The 15,218-nt window shown below is 38.3% G+C and overlaps 1 long non-coding RNA gene across 3 annotated transcripts; it reads left to right on the top strand.

Moving 5' to 3' along the window:
- The first annotated feature begins 1,082 nt into the window (after positions 1 to 1,082).
- Positions 1,083 to 14,178, top strand: LOC140513702 (uncharacterized). Of its 3 annotated transcripts, none has more exons than XR_011970288.1 (4): positions 1,083 to 2,475; positions 2,861 to 2,946; positions 3,030 to 4,650; positions 4,806 to 14,178. It is a non-coding gene; the product is annotated as an uncharacterized lncRNA (long non-coding RNA). The 3 variants fall into 3 exon arrangements; XR_011970289.1 differs by having other exon boundaries at positions 1,084 to 2,475; positions 3,030 to 3,193; positions 3,790 to 14,178; XR_011970287.1 differs by having other exon boundaries at positions 3,030 to 14,178.
- The last annotated feature ends 1,040 nt before the right edge of the window (positions 14,179 to 15,218 follow it).

Genomic DNA, 15,218 nt, shown 5'->3' with positions numbered 1-15,218 from the left:
TTCTAAAAGGCAAGGATTTATGGGTCCATAATCATCATCAGTTGGTACTAATTGAAGTAAATGAGTAGCAGTTCAGACAAAGTTTCTCTTACTCTCAGATTTGTTTGCTCTTAGAACTGAAGGGGATCTTGGAATTCATCTTCAACACAATCATTCCTTCCCTTCCCTTCCCTTCCCTTCCATTCTTTCTTTCTTTCTCTCTTTCTTTTCCTTTTCTTCCTTCCTTCCTTCCTTCCTTCCTTCCTTCCTTCCTTCCTTCCTTCCTTCCTTCCTTCCTTCCTTCCTTCCTTCCTTCCTTCCTACCTTTTCAGTCAATGGGGTTAAGTGACTTGCCTAGGGTCACTTGGCTAATAAGTGTCAGAAGCTGGATTTGACAACTCATTCATTTCATGAATGAGGAAACTGAAGGTTAAAAAAGGTAAGTGAAGGAAGACAGAAAGGAAAAGGATAAAAGGCACTGAAATGAGAATTAAAAGAACCAAGTTCAAGACCCCATTCTGTCATTAACTCACAATGGGAAACTGAGGAAGTCACGTAACTTTTCTGAACCTCTCCCAGGTCCCTTCTGCGCTCCAAAAAGCTATGATCCCACAACTTATTTGAGGTCACACTAAAAGTGAGGGACAGAGCTAGGACTAACTGGCAGGTTGTCCAGGGCTCCTAATGAGAAGTCAGGAAGAAGAGATTTTTCCAATGTGGCACAAAAAGAGAAGCTGAGGGTTTTAATTTTTCACATAGATCCATATTTCTACACAGCACCATGCACACACACAAACATAATAACTTTCACAGCTTTGGCTAATGTCTACAGCTAGGTCCTGATTCGTGCCAATAATCAGTCCCAGGAAGTGGTCACATGTATTTAAATTTATACTGTTCAATGTTGCCATTACATAAAACTTGGTAATTGGTTCCAGCCCAATGGATATGAGAAGTGCAAATTTAATAATTTTTTTTTGTAATTAACAAAAGATTGAAATTTATTTTTATTTATAATTTCATCACCATTTTCTTTTTTAAAATTTATCTTTAGTTTTCAACATTCATTTTAATAAGATTTTGAGTTCCAAATTTTCCCTTTCCCTCTTCTGCCCCCTCCCCAAGATGGCAAGCGGTCTGAAATAGGTTATACATGTACAGTCATGTTAAACATTCCACATTAGTTGTGTTGTGAAGGAAGACCCAGAACAAAAGGGAAAAACCACAAGACAGAGAAAGCCAAAAAAAAAAAAAAAAAGGAGGGGGTGGGGATAGTAGGCTTCACTCTGCATTCGGATTCTATCATTCTTTCTCTGGATGTGGGCAGCAATTTCTATCATAAGTCTTTTGGAATTGTCCTAGAACATTGTATTGCTGACAAGAGCTATGTCTATGAAAGTTGATCCTTGAACAATGTTACTGTTACTGTGTACAAAGCTTTCCTAGTTCTGCTCACTTCACTCAGCCTCAGTTCACGTACGTCTTTCCAGGATTTTCTGAAGTCTGCTTGTTCAGCATTTCTTATATCAGAATAGTATTCCATTACATTCATATACTACAACTGATGGGTATCCAATTGATGGGTATCCCCTCAATTTCTAATTCTTGGTCACCACAAAAAGAGCTGCTATAAATATTTTTGTACGTATGGGTCCTTTTCCCCTTTTTTATGATTTCTTTGGGATACAGACCTAGTAGTGGTATTGGTGAATCAAAGGATTTGCACAGTTCTATAGCCCTTCAGGAATAGTTTCAAATTGCTCTTCAGAATGACTGGATCAGTTTATAACTCCACCAACAGTGCATTAGTGTTCCAACTCTCCCATATCTTCTCCAACATTTATCATTTTCCTTCATCATCATTTTCAAAACCCTTTTGTCCTTTATTAAAGAGAGTCTGAATTTCTTTAAATTTTTAAATTTTACACCAGGCTTTGGATTTTTTTTACACATACGTAATAATATGTAATATTTTTACACATTCATAATAATGTGATAATCAAGATAAAAGTGCTTCTTAAATAGACACAAAACCAGCCTTTAAAATAGAATTATAAATAGAAGTACAATTATTAAAATTACCAATTGTTCTCCATTGTGGACATTAACTAGACTTTTGTCTTTACAACATATGGGTTTGCGTACTAGGTACATTCAATGCTTGGAGGATTTATACTGGAGATTGGAAGGTGCTAATTCTAAAAGAGGATTTACAAAAATGTTTTTATTAAAACATTATGGAGGAGGATGGATAACTACCAGCCTCATGGCCTCACCAAGCAGCAAAAAAGAATGACATCTTGTAGGATAATAGCTTCAGAGCTGGAAGGAAATTTAGAGATGTTTAGTCCAACTCTTATTTTACAGATTGGGGAACTGAGGCCTGGAGAACTGACTTGTCCAAAAGACACCAGCAGTGGTAGAGTGCTGGGCGTGGAGTCAGGAAGACCTGAGTTCACATTTAGCTTCAGACAATTACTAGTTATGTGACCCTGGGTAAGTCACTTACCTTCTGTTGGCCTCAATTGCTCCAATTGTAAAATGTGAAAATAACAACTACCTCACAGGGTTGTTTGGAAGATCAAACGAAACCATATTTGTAAAATGTGCTTAGCACTGTGACTGATACATAGTAGGCACCAGATCAATACTTATTTCCTTCCCTTCCCCTTCTAAGGTCACACAGGTAGCATGTGGTAGGGTTGAGAACCCAACCTATCAACCCTGAGTCCAAATCTCTTTTTGTTATACCACAAGGTTTAAGCTGTGAGACAGAATCATAACGTGCCACTGTTCCCTATACAGTGGAAGGAAGTCACATGCACAGATTCATCTCATTTAGAATGATGCTGTAACAGTGCCTTTGCCTTATCTCTTCTAGGTGTTACAAAGGAGACGAGAACATTTTTATATGAAAGTCCACTGTTTTGATAGAGGTCTCCCAAGCGTGTCTTTTTTGACTCCCAGGTAATTTTGTCTTGATTTTGGGACTGGAAGCGGCAATGTGGCTTTACTTTTTGTGACTATACTTTTTAGTTTTGATATTACAGGAAAGAAGAAAAGCTGTGTGGAGCAGGAAGAGAAGCCAAAGAGAGCCTAGGGAGAGTGGAAAAGGTCCTGGGGGCAGTTGTCATAAGGAGCTGGGATTCCTGAGACCAAGACAGTTTGATCAAATTATGTAGGAGACAGAGCAGACTCTTCACTGCTGAAACAGGTTAGGACAACAGATCAGAGTCAGCAAATGTAGTCCTTCCCGACCTTTCCTCTTACCCTCATTCTTAAAAAACGAAACTATTCTATTCTTTCCCAATTACATATAAAGATAATTTTTAGCATTCATTTAAAAAATTGTTGAGCTCCAAATTTTCTCCCTTCCTCCCTCTCTCACCTCCCCGCTTCCTGAGAAAGTAAGGAATTTGATATAGGTTATACATGCGCAATCATGCAAAACATTTCCATATTAGTCACGTTGTGAAAGAAGACACAGACTGAAACCCTGATTCTTAAAAGAATTTTTTTAATTTTTGTTTGTGTGTGGTGTATGTGTGCGTGTGTGTGTGTGTGTGTTTGTAGATGAATATTTACTTTGTCGAATGTTGACTTTTCCTAAAGTGAGCAGTTGGGGAAGGTGGAGCTGCCAACCACCACCATTGCAAATCTATGGGTATTGTTGTTGGAATACACTTGAGAGAAGATGATTAGGGAGATTTCTGGGACAGAAGAGAAGCAAATAGTAAGCTAGTATCTTGCCAAAGTTCAATCTCTGGCTATAGGAGAGAGTTATTAGTTTGTTTTTGATAATTTCTACAGGACAAAGAAGTGGTGGTAGCAGTCATAACTGTGTAATATTCATTTGATTTGAGAGAAAAGCCATTCAGAGATGAGAGGCAACAAGGAAGGAGATGGAGAGAAAGTCACGTAAAGGCAAGCTAGACCACCAAAAAGGTAGGGAGCAAGTAAGAGCGACGGAAAGTTCTGTTTGACTGCTAACCAGCTCAGCAGAGTATCTTACCAGCCCACTGCCAGGGCCCAATGTTTAAAGCAGCTGCTGCTATTCCAAGTGGCATGTGCAAAGCAAAATATAATGTGTGTGTGTGTGTATGTGATTTTTGCCTTGCCATGATCCACGCCTATCTATTCTTTTCCTGAAGGAAATGTTTGTCATCTAAAGGCATGAAACTTCTTTATAAGAGAGAAGAGGTCTTTATAAAAGAGGTCACTGGCCACTCTCTTCCTAAACCATAGTTTTCCACATATTTCTTTCTTTCCTCGCCTTTGCACTGAAGTCACCAAGTATTGGAGCATAGGTTGATTAAATATGAAGGATCTTAGCAATTTTTTTTGTACATTTCTTGACTTGATTCTCAGCCATCAAAACTGGTACATGAGAAGCAATTATTTTCATAAGGGCTGTGGTTGAAACAATATCTAGCAGAAACCAGAGTTAACTGTTTTCCCTTAAGAATCAAGGAAGCTGTCCCTAGACTGGATTGGCACAGGGGCTTAAGATTTAAGTGTCTCCTCATTTGCCTAAAGGTATAAAGGAGGACAATCCATGAAAAGTGGGGTCCCTCAGACTTTGAAGATGTCCCAGAAATGGAAAGGGCATGACAGCCTTCTTGGAGTCTTTGCCTGCATAAGACCTTTTGGCAACTTCTATGGTAGTTATTGGTAAGTCCAAATGGAAAACCGTAGAGTTTCTGGAGTCATCCTGTGTGGTTAATGCAAAATAACAATGGTCCCAAGGGAGGTAAAAAGTATTTCTTCCCAAAGATGGTGATGAAAGAGGCCAAAGTACCAATTTGCTGTACCAATTCCCTTTACAGTACACCCTGTGAAGAAGGCAGATGACAAGATTGGCAGTGAGATGGCACAGTGAATAGAACTCTTGACTTGGAGTTAGGAAGATGAGTTCAAATCTGGCCTCAGATACTTAACTAGTTATGTGACCCTGGGTAAGTCACTTAACCGCTGCCTGCCTCAGTTTCTTCAACTGTAAAATGGGGATAATAAAAAACACTCTCAGCGTTATTGTGAAGACATGAGATAATAGTTATAAAACATTTTGCAATCCTTAAAATGTTACATAAATGCTATTTATTATCATTATTAAATTTATATAATATGTTATTATAAAATTATTATTAAATGCTATTCATTATTATTAACTGGTGATTTTCAGTGGACTAAAGGAAGGTGAATGAGGCTGCCATGCTCACTACTGCAGCCATCTTAGGTCATAGTGACATCATTGACCAGGTTGCCCAGGCCCCTGGTAAGTGGTATGGGGTTGTCCACCTCACTAATGCCTTTTTGTCTATTCCTGTAACTAAAGTTAGTCAGAAGTAGCCTGCTTTCACCTGTATACTTTTGTCAATCTTCCTTAGCATTACCTGAATTGTCCCTCGAGCTGCCACATTCTGGAGGGCAGAGACCCCTCCACTTCCCGAGAGCACTGATGTACACCACTATGTTAATGACATAAGGTCAACTAGAGGCCTTAGACCTGATGGTTGTTGATAAAAGGGGAATAATACAGTGAATAGGGAGAACCCAAATAATTCTGGACATGGTTCAGAACAAGCTGTTGATCTCACTTCTCCAAAATCTAAATAGGAAGCCCAGAGGCTAGGTGGACTCTTGGTTTTGGAGAACACACATTCCTTACTTGGTAGCCTGATGGCCTTCAGCTACCTAAGTCATCTGTAAGTCTGTCTTTTTTGAGGGTGGAGGGGGTTGATTAATGGCTGTATCCCTGGAAGACTTAAAGTGGTCATCTAGCATTCTCTCCCCCTGGGTCCTTATACCCTCCAGGGCTCTCATTTTTTTGGAGGTCTCTATCCATAACTACCAGGTCAAGTAAAGCTTTTGGTAGGCATGTTGGGTTGACTAGAAACATTAGGTTTCTAGAGGGCAAACAGAAGCTTCACTCATTAGATCACTTTAGAAAAGTAGTTGCTTGCCTAATCCTGGGCACTAGTGAATGAAGCAGGGTCATACAATCACTTTTTGACCAGTCATCCATTATGAGTTGAGTGATGCAAGATGGTACCTCTAATAAGATGAGTAGGGTGGAGAAAGCTTTTATCATTTATCATTAAATGGGATTAAATTTAAGATCTCTATGACATTTAAAGATATTAAAGTTCTGAAGGGAAACTTGATACTTCTATTGTGTGTGTGTTTGTCCTTTGTTTTCGAAGAGGACGACGACATCAAGAAATGATATGACTTGCAGTTGACTTTGATTTGAATAAGCACATATATATCTCTCTATATATCTATATCCATATCTATATCTATATATATATGAGATAGAGAACAGTGTGGGACTGTAAAATGGATAATGTCCATTATATTAAGGGAAAAAGTTTTTGTTCAAATAAAACAAATGTGGCCACGATCAGAAGGAAAGCAGAAAATTGGGGGAAGTTTTTTATAGATGGATTCTCAGATAAAGGTTTCATACCTCAAATATGTAAAAAAAAATTTTCATATCCATAAGAATATAAGTCATTCCCCAGTTGATAAATGGTCAAAGGATATGAACAAGCAATTTTCCAATGAAGAAATCAAAACAATTTATAGCCATATGGAAAAATGCTCTAAATCATTATTGATTAGGGAAATGCAAATTAAAACAGCTTTGAGATATTATTTTATACCTATCAGATTGGCTAAAATGATCGAAGAGGAGAGCAATAAAAGTTGGAGGGGATATGAAAAAATTAGGTCACTAATTCGCCATTGGTGGAACTCTGAACTGATCCAACCCTTCTGGAGAGCAATCTGGAATTATGCTCAAAGAGTTATTAAATTGCCTATATCCTTTGATCCAGCAATACCACTACTAGGTCTGTTTCCCAAGATGATTAGGGGAAAAAAAAGAACCTATATGTTCTAAAATATTTATAGCAGGTCTCTTTGTGGTGGCAAAGGACTGGAAATTGCAGGGATGCCCATCAATTGGGGAATGACTGAACAAGTTATGATGGAATACTACTGTGCTATAAGAATGATGATCTCAATGATGTTAGAAAAACATGGATAGGCTTCCATGACATAATGAAGGTGAAATAAGCAGAACCAAGAGAACGTTGTATACAGTAACAATATTGTTCTAAGAACAACTTTGAGTGACTAAGTAATTTTGACTATTATAAATTTCCAAATTAACTACAAAGGACCTATGAAGGAAGACACTATTTGCATTCAGAGAAAGAACTGAGAAATAGAATGACTTTACCTGTATATACACATTTGTGTCTAATGGTAGTCATCTCTATAGCAGGAGGAGGAAGGGAAAACAAAGAAAAAAAGAAAGTGACGTGGTAACTTTATTATATAATTAGAAAGTTGTACACAATAGATTTGTAGTTTTGTGTACCATGATCTTTTTTCTCTTCTATTATGTTATAGAAATGCTTCTTTTATTTCTTAAGTTAAGAATAAAATAAACAAAAAATTTAAAAAAGATTAGAGGCCCTTCATCATCGTATAGTCCCTTCCATTTCCTCAAATATGTATTTATGTTTCTACATTTCTCTTGACTCCTATGTTTGCATTTCAAAGTTTCTATTCATTTCTGGTCTATCTGGCAAGAACGCTTGCTATCACATAGACTCATAGATTTCTGTTGGGCCATTCTAATTTGTAAGGAATTGGATAGAATTTTGCACTTCCTGTACTAAACTACTCATTTTTCTTCCTTCTTTTTTGTCTTGGCAACCCCAATAGACAGGCAGACTGAAACCAGCTGTCATTTTTAGCATGTAGAGACATTTATTTTATAGAATTCAAGGGGGAAAAGAATTTAAAAAAACAATCAGCTGAAAACTTTTGTTCCCTCATCCCTTCAGCAGTACTAGAAATCTTCTTGGGAATCTCAGACATAAGTAAAGGGTGGGGGAGTGTTTATTTCTAATTCCAAAATTGCCTCAGTTGGCTCCTGCTTATTAAGGTGAGTATTGCCCTATAATCATAACATAGCAGCAAGAATTGCTGAGTCAAACACATATCATGCTTTATGGAGGATTAGTTTTGTAATGAAGTGTGAGTCCAAATGAAAAAGATTTTTTTCAACATAAGAATTTATTCCTATAAAACCAGGAAATAATCAATCAGCAAATCAGATAGTTCTGTGTGATATATCTCACAATGATTCACCACTTTGGGGCCATCAGAGGCTAGAGTTCTGTACCATCCCCTTCCCTTTACTCTGACTCAGGCATGGGGTCCAGACTGAATTCAGTCTCCTAAGCTCTGAGAAGGGGGATAGTTCCCTGTTCTCCTACTTTCCTCCTAATTAAACCCCAATCCAACTGCTGGAGGGATGATTTATTTATAGCTTAGATTTGGATTCCTATTCTGAATTTTTCCAAAAGGGAGTGTCTTCTAAAAAGGCACTCAAACCACAATATGAATTAGTTATGGGGAAGGTATCTTTTCCTCTTCACACAAAAGGAATGCTAAATACAGAACTCTCACAAGTGAGTATTTGAAGAAAAATAGGACAAACTGAAAGTTCAGTAGAGCTTAATTTACAAACTACTCTTACATCGATCGAGAGGCTAAGATGTGAACCTCATCAAAGCCTAAAGCAGTTGCTGTGATTACCGATGAGACCTTTTACATTTTACCTGCCCTCTGTGCCATCCCAATAAATGTGAGCTAGTAAAAGGGCCAACCTTGGCCAATCCTCTTATCACTGGAGATCACCTTCTCTGGTGAAGGAATTTTCCTTGATACCAGTCAGTTTCACTCAATGAACCCAGAACCTCTATATTACTTGAGCTCACTATATTGCCTCCAAGCCTACACATGCTCCTCTTGGGAGAGATACACATTCACCCAAGATCAGGAAAGAACAGATAGAAAAGAAGAAAAATCAGCCTGGGGCTCACATACAAGTTTCCTTGGTAGAATTTCCCTGAACTAGTTGCCACATGGTTGAGTTTGCCAGGAAACTGGAGTAGAGAAAGGTCTGTCCTCACCTTTTACTGATAGTCTAAGTAGGAGCTATATATGATGGCATGTGGAAAACTGAAGGAAGGGAGTGAACTGGAAATCCTTTCTCTCTCTCTCTCTCTCTCTCTCTCTCTCTCTCTCTCTCTCTCTCTCACACACACACACACACACACACACACACACACACACAGAGCATTCTCATGGGCAGGAAGATTATTAAAGGACCACTCAGGATTTGCTATGTCATACTGAAGTAGTAAATTGTTTCTGGGGGTCTACACATAACTGGAAGCAGTCATTAAGTTCATCATTTGCAAAAGATCCAAGGTCCCTAGAGTCCCCAGAAGTTGCTACCAGACATACATTTCCTGGGATGGCCACAACTGAGAATCTTTCATGCATTCATGTGTTCTAGAAATCAGATAACTTTCTGCTAAGATGATAATTTTTTCTATTATTTCTTCTTTTTTTAGGGGGGCATAGGAGAGTAATTGGAGTTATGGAAAAATGAAAACATTTTGAAAAATTTTCAAAACATTTTTATAATTGTATCTATAAAATGTCCCCCATAATTTTCCCAAGTGCTCCATAAAGAAAGGGCCCATCTTCTGCCTTTGTATTCCTTCTCTCTGCCTGTGACAGTGCTTTGAATTAGGTTCCAAGCTATTTTTTCTGGCTACATCTCTACCTAGATGCTCTACATTCCAGCCACACTGGATAATGCTCCATGCCTCCATTTTCATCCTCTTTTGTCTTTATGTCTTTGCTTTCATGGTCTTTCTTTTCAGAAGGTGTTTGTGCAGACTGGGAAGCAAGCTGGACTTCAACATTCTTTGTTCAAGTTTTCTTTTGAACATTTTAAACTATTGTTTTGTATCAAGGTGATAATTTGTTTCAGGATCTAGAAATCTCTTTATAATTACAATATTAATATCTCAATTTCTCCTTAATGTAAGATTATATCCTGCCTTATGTTTCTTCTTCATCTGAGATACCTTATATTTAACTTTTTCTAAATGGTTATCTTTATTTGGTTTTCCCCCAAATCTCTCCTATATTCTCTGAACCCCAAAGATTTATTTTAGGAAAAAAATTGTCTTGCTTCAATTCTTGATCATAGCTTTGAGCCTCATATCATCATTTATTCCTCAATACTGGTTCCTTGGAATATTGTAGCCCCAATCCAGAGCTGCCAGGTCAAAGAAAATATTCAATTGGCCATGAATAATTCAAATACAGAGAATCCATGCTCAGGACCACACATGATTTAGCAACCACCACCATGAAGAAGAAGAGAGCTTGGAATATGATAATTCAGGAAGGAAAGAATATGGGCTTCCAGCCAAGAGTAACTTGCCCAGCAAAACGAAATATAATCCTATAGGGAAAAAGTGGATTTTTAATGAAACACAGGATTTCCAAGCATTCCTGAGGAAAAGAGCAGAGCTGCATAGAAACTTTAAAGTCTCAAGAATAGAGTTAAGAGAAACATATAAAGGTAAACATGAATAAAAAAAAATCATAAGGTAATACAAGAACGAACTATTTACCTTCTAATACAAGGAGATTATTCATATATTCCCTCTGAACCCTATCATCAGGGGATCATAGAGAGAGTCTAAGTAGACAAAAGTCTACTTAGGGGTATGGAAATAGAACCCTACACAAACAGGGAGGAAGGTGAAGGAATGGCTGATATCTGAACCTCATTCTCATTTGAAATAATAAAAGGAGGAAAGAATACACAGTTGGGTACAGAAATACATTTCACTCAATAGGGAAATAGAAAGAAAGGGGAAGAAGGCAGAAGGAAACTAGAAGGAGGGTAGAATAAGAGAAGGATCAATTCTAAGTAAAACAAAATTCAGGAGGTATAAAAATATTTATAGCTGTTTTTGAGATGGCAAAGAATGGGAATCTGAGGGGGTACTCATCTGGTTGAACAAGTTATGATATGTAAATGTGATAGAATGCTGTAAGGATTGAAGGGGATGGTTTCAGGAAAACCTGGGAAGACTTGTATGAACTGATACATAATGAAGTGAACAGAACCAGGAGAATGATTTATACAATGATGACAATATTATTAAGACAATTTCAAAAGAATTAGATTCTAATCCACACAGTCACCAATAAGGATTCCCGAGGACTAATCATGAAACATGCTCTTCACCTGATAGAGAGGTAAAAAGACTCAGACTGCAGAATGAGACATGTGAATGCATATGTGAATGTTTATAACTTTTTGACATGGCCAATGCAGAAATTTGTTTTGCCTCACACATGTTTGAAATAGGAATTTTGTTTTTCTTTCAGTTTGGAGTGAATGGAGGGGGTGGGAAAGAAGGCAGTGTTTTACTGATTTAAAAAATAAAATTTTATTTAAGAAATACTGTTTCCTTCCTTGGACACCAACTTCCTTTGAACCAAGTGCTAATTCTTTCAGTTTATGTGATATAGTATTACCATGTATTTTACATTTGTAACTGAAATTTTTTCTGTTCCTCTGATTGTATCTTGATGGTAGTAATTTTGTATAAAATTGTTGTTAGCTGAAGAATGATGAGGTAGGTCACAGTTACTGTTTTGGGGATCTGGAAAGAACTCTATCCCTGGTTCCATTCTCATTTGCCAGTGTTGTCTGGAATTCAGCCTCTCGTAACACCAATCTTGCATTCCTATTTTTGGGGCATTCACCACTCATGTGTTCATCTAGGATAGAGTTATAACAGCAGATAGTCCTTCTTCATTTGTGTTGTGCTAGTGGGAATCTTGCAGATTAGATCTCCAGAAGGTAACTGGTAACTTCTCCCCTCAATATTCTTGAGATAATCTTGAGAGATTGAGGGGGTGATCTTTCTAGTACTATGGCTCATGAGCCCCTCCATATCAACAGACCATTTACCATCCCCACCAATTAACATCAGTTACCTTTTACAAAGGAAAAGTGTAGCGAGGACCAAAGTGTAATAACATCCTCCCAAGCTGTGAGACATACTCTGTCCTCTACACATTCACTTTGTATCTGGGGAGACTGAACTCAAAGTTAAAGTGGTTGCTATTCAATATTCCCCTGGCCCCAATCTCTACCAAGTCGGGCAGGAAACTTCCTGGTCCAGTGAATCCTTTTCTCCTTTTCAGGAATCCCCAACAAGTTCACTTCTGGGTTTACTCTAGCCAACAGATGAGTCACTCCTTGGCTTTTAGGTGGCTAGGCTTTCTCATTGTTTCAGTGCCAGGATGGATCAGTCATTCTTTAAGGCTAGCTCTTTATCATCTTGGCTACTACTGCTACTGGCTTATTGTAGGGATCTTTGATGACTCTTACATCTCTTTGAAGCTCACCAAATTACAAGCTGGGATTCCATCTCTGAAATTCATTTATTTAAGATCAGGAAAGTATAAACACCCCTCTCCCCCAAGAAATAGAGATTCCATATGTTTCTGACCACACTGCAGCTGGGTAGGGAGATAAAACAGCTGTGGCAGTTTAATATTGCGACCACTGTTGTTATCTCTCCCTCACTAGGAGACCTACAGCATTTCTCTTCAAAAAGCCATCAGGGAAGAGAGTGAATTCTGGATCAGCAGCCAATTAAAAAACATTTCATCACCATGCAGTAAGACAACAGAACAGGGTCAGATAACACCAGCATGGGTTATGAAATGAGGGGAAGGGCCCCTACACTATGCGTACCTAGGAACAGGCTCACCAAGTTGACATAGGGATTTATTTACATTTGGGACCCATTGTGTACACTGTAAGGACCCAGCCCTGTACTTGGCCAACCATGCTACTCTGAATCTTGATTGTGGTGCTTTTACATCAAATTATTATGAACTGACTGATGTTTATTGTTTGAAGGATCTGGAAAGACCTCTATCTCTGGTTCTGTCTTTATTTCTTAATGCTCATTATTTAGAGTTCAGCCTCTCTCATACCGACTCTGCATTCTTTTTTTAGGAGCATTTATCACTCATATGTCCATCTAGGGCACACATGAAATAAAAGAAAATCCTGCTTTTTTTCCCCACTAGTATCATGCTGGTGGTGATTTATGTCAGACTGTTGTAACCTCTGTTCTCTTCATCTTTCATCTTCATAAATAACACAAACTTATCCCTGTTTCTACTTTTTTCAGCAGGCCACTATAAACTTTTGTCTTTTAATCATTCTAGTAACTGAATCCAATTGAAATGTTTGTTTTCCAAAATGGTATTTGCTAGACATCTCAGACCATTCCTGGGTCATTATGACTATATATCGACTCTTGGGTTGAGGTATTCGTTTTTGCACTAATTTAGAGAGTAGGCTAGCCATTCACACCACAAATTTAGATGGCATTTCTTCTTGGGCTGATGGTTCTTGATGACCTCTGAGAGCCCAGTTCCACACTGCAACCAATCCCTCAGCAGTATTCTAGTACTTGCAAACCTTCTTGATGTGTGATTTCAGGTTTCTCCGTCCTCCCAGACCTCACACATTCAAAAGCATATCCTCTGAATCTTTCCACTAAATTAAACATTTTATCTAGCCCAGTTGCCTTGTAGCATTTTAGGTGTACTATAGCACATCCTGTCCAAAGCTCTGATGATTTTCTTGCCCAAGACTGGAGTCCTCTCCCAAAAAGAATCCTTACTTGAGCCTGTGAGAATTCTGTGATATAGGAAATCTACATTCAGTATGAATTACATGTGAAGCATCTTTCTCTGATTTAAGCATACCTCCAAATTGTCCCATTGGCAAACCTCTGCTCATGAAATCTCCCAGTTTTTTAATGAACTCCTCTTCCTCCTTGGAGGGTGATTTAGAGTGCAATTTTCACATACTCTCCCCTACTGTTATTTTAGCGGGAATTTTTGAGTGAACAACACAGCCTGGTCATTTGAAAAATACTGTAGTTTCTTCTGATCCTGCCCTGCTAAGCATAAATTTTACATTTTTCTAAAACTTGTTCAGCTCTTTTGAATAATCTTATAATGTCTTCATTCTTATGTTCAGGATATACTATGACCAAATACCCTTTGTACATTCTGACACCTCTTTGCCGTACAGGTTCTCTATATGTGTGCATCACTACTATTGTACTCAAAGTTTGTGTTCACTTTTCACTTCATGGACTCTGAGGGTAATTTTGGGAGAGGGTGCCCCAGATTTTTTGGGGGTGAACATTTTGTACCAACTGTTTTTTTTACTATGCTGTATAAATAAATGCCTTTGCTAAAAATAAATTGAAGATTCTGGCTGATTGTTGATGGGGAGCACTCCAGTGGGGTATCAGGAGGTACAGTGTTATAAGTTGAGTTCCTCAGGGTTACTTCTAATACCTAAGAGAGTAGTAATAGTCAGCCCTCTGTGGACCAATCTGTGAGTTTAGTCTAAGTTGGGAGGAGTCACCCCAGAGTGGGTGCTACACATATATATATATTTACTGGTTATTTCCCATACAGAATAGATGCTCTTTGAAGGCAGAAACTGTCTGATTTTTGTCTTTGTAGCTCTCACATCTAGCCTGGTGCTTGGCACATTGTAGGCACTTAATAAATCTTGTTGACTGAAAGGAGACTAATTGACTAATGTATTCTCAATTCCAACCTTTATGAGAGCTTACAAGGTCTTCCATGTCAAAATCTCAGATTCAAAGAGTTCTCTAAGTCAAGAGTTGGATGTGACCTTAGATCATTTTCTGCATTGTCCTCATAAACAAGACATAGGGCTCTCCAGTGAAACTCTAGTAAGAGCTGGAGATTGGGAGGGGCTAATGTACAGGGATAGAAATGTAAAAGTGAATGACTTCAGATTCCAAAGAGACATTCCCAATTTAGAAAGGGTCTGAGGCGTAAGTAGCTCCATTGCTTATGAAGAGGCCAGAGAGACAATGAATTTGTTTCTAGGGCATAGATGGCAATTATATCTCTTCATCCATAGCTACTCATCTGCATAAGATTCCCAAAAGGAGTCTGGGAAGTGTGCAACTGACTGAATTGGGACCGATTCACTCTTAAGACAAAATGGAATGTCTTAGTGAGTGAACTGGCTTTGTACCCAGAAGGATTGTTGATTAGGAAAGACTTTGCATCTTTCACCTCTTAACTGGAATACCTTATACCTCAGTACTGAGACTCTGTGGGAGTCAGGGAGAAAGGTTTCTGCCATTCCTACATTAAAGATCATCGTTGCCCTAGCTAGAAGAGCACAGTTGTACTTTAGCTGAAAAGAGCATGGCAGCAGTCTGCTGACGTGCCAAATGTGGTGAAAGGTTGAAGATGTC

Source organism: Notamacropus eugenii, chromosome 7 (assembly GCF_028372415.1).
Source record: "Notamacropus eugenii isolate mMacEug1 chromosome 7, mMacEug1.pri_v2, whole genome shotgun sequence".
Taxonomy (NCBI): Eukaryota; Metazoa; Chordata; class Mammalia; order Diprotodontia; family Macropodidae; genus Notamacropus; species Notamacropus eugenii.
Note: the sequence above shows the minus strand (reverse complement) of the source record. Positions and strands in the feature narration are given on the sequence as shown.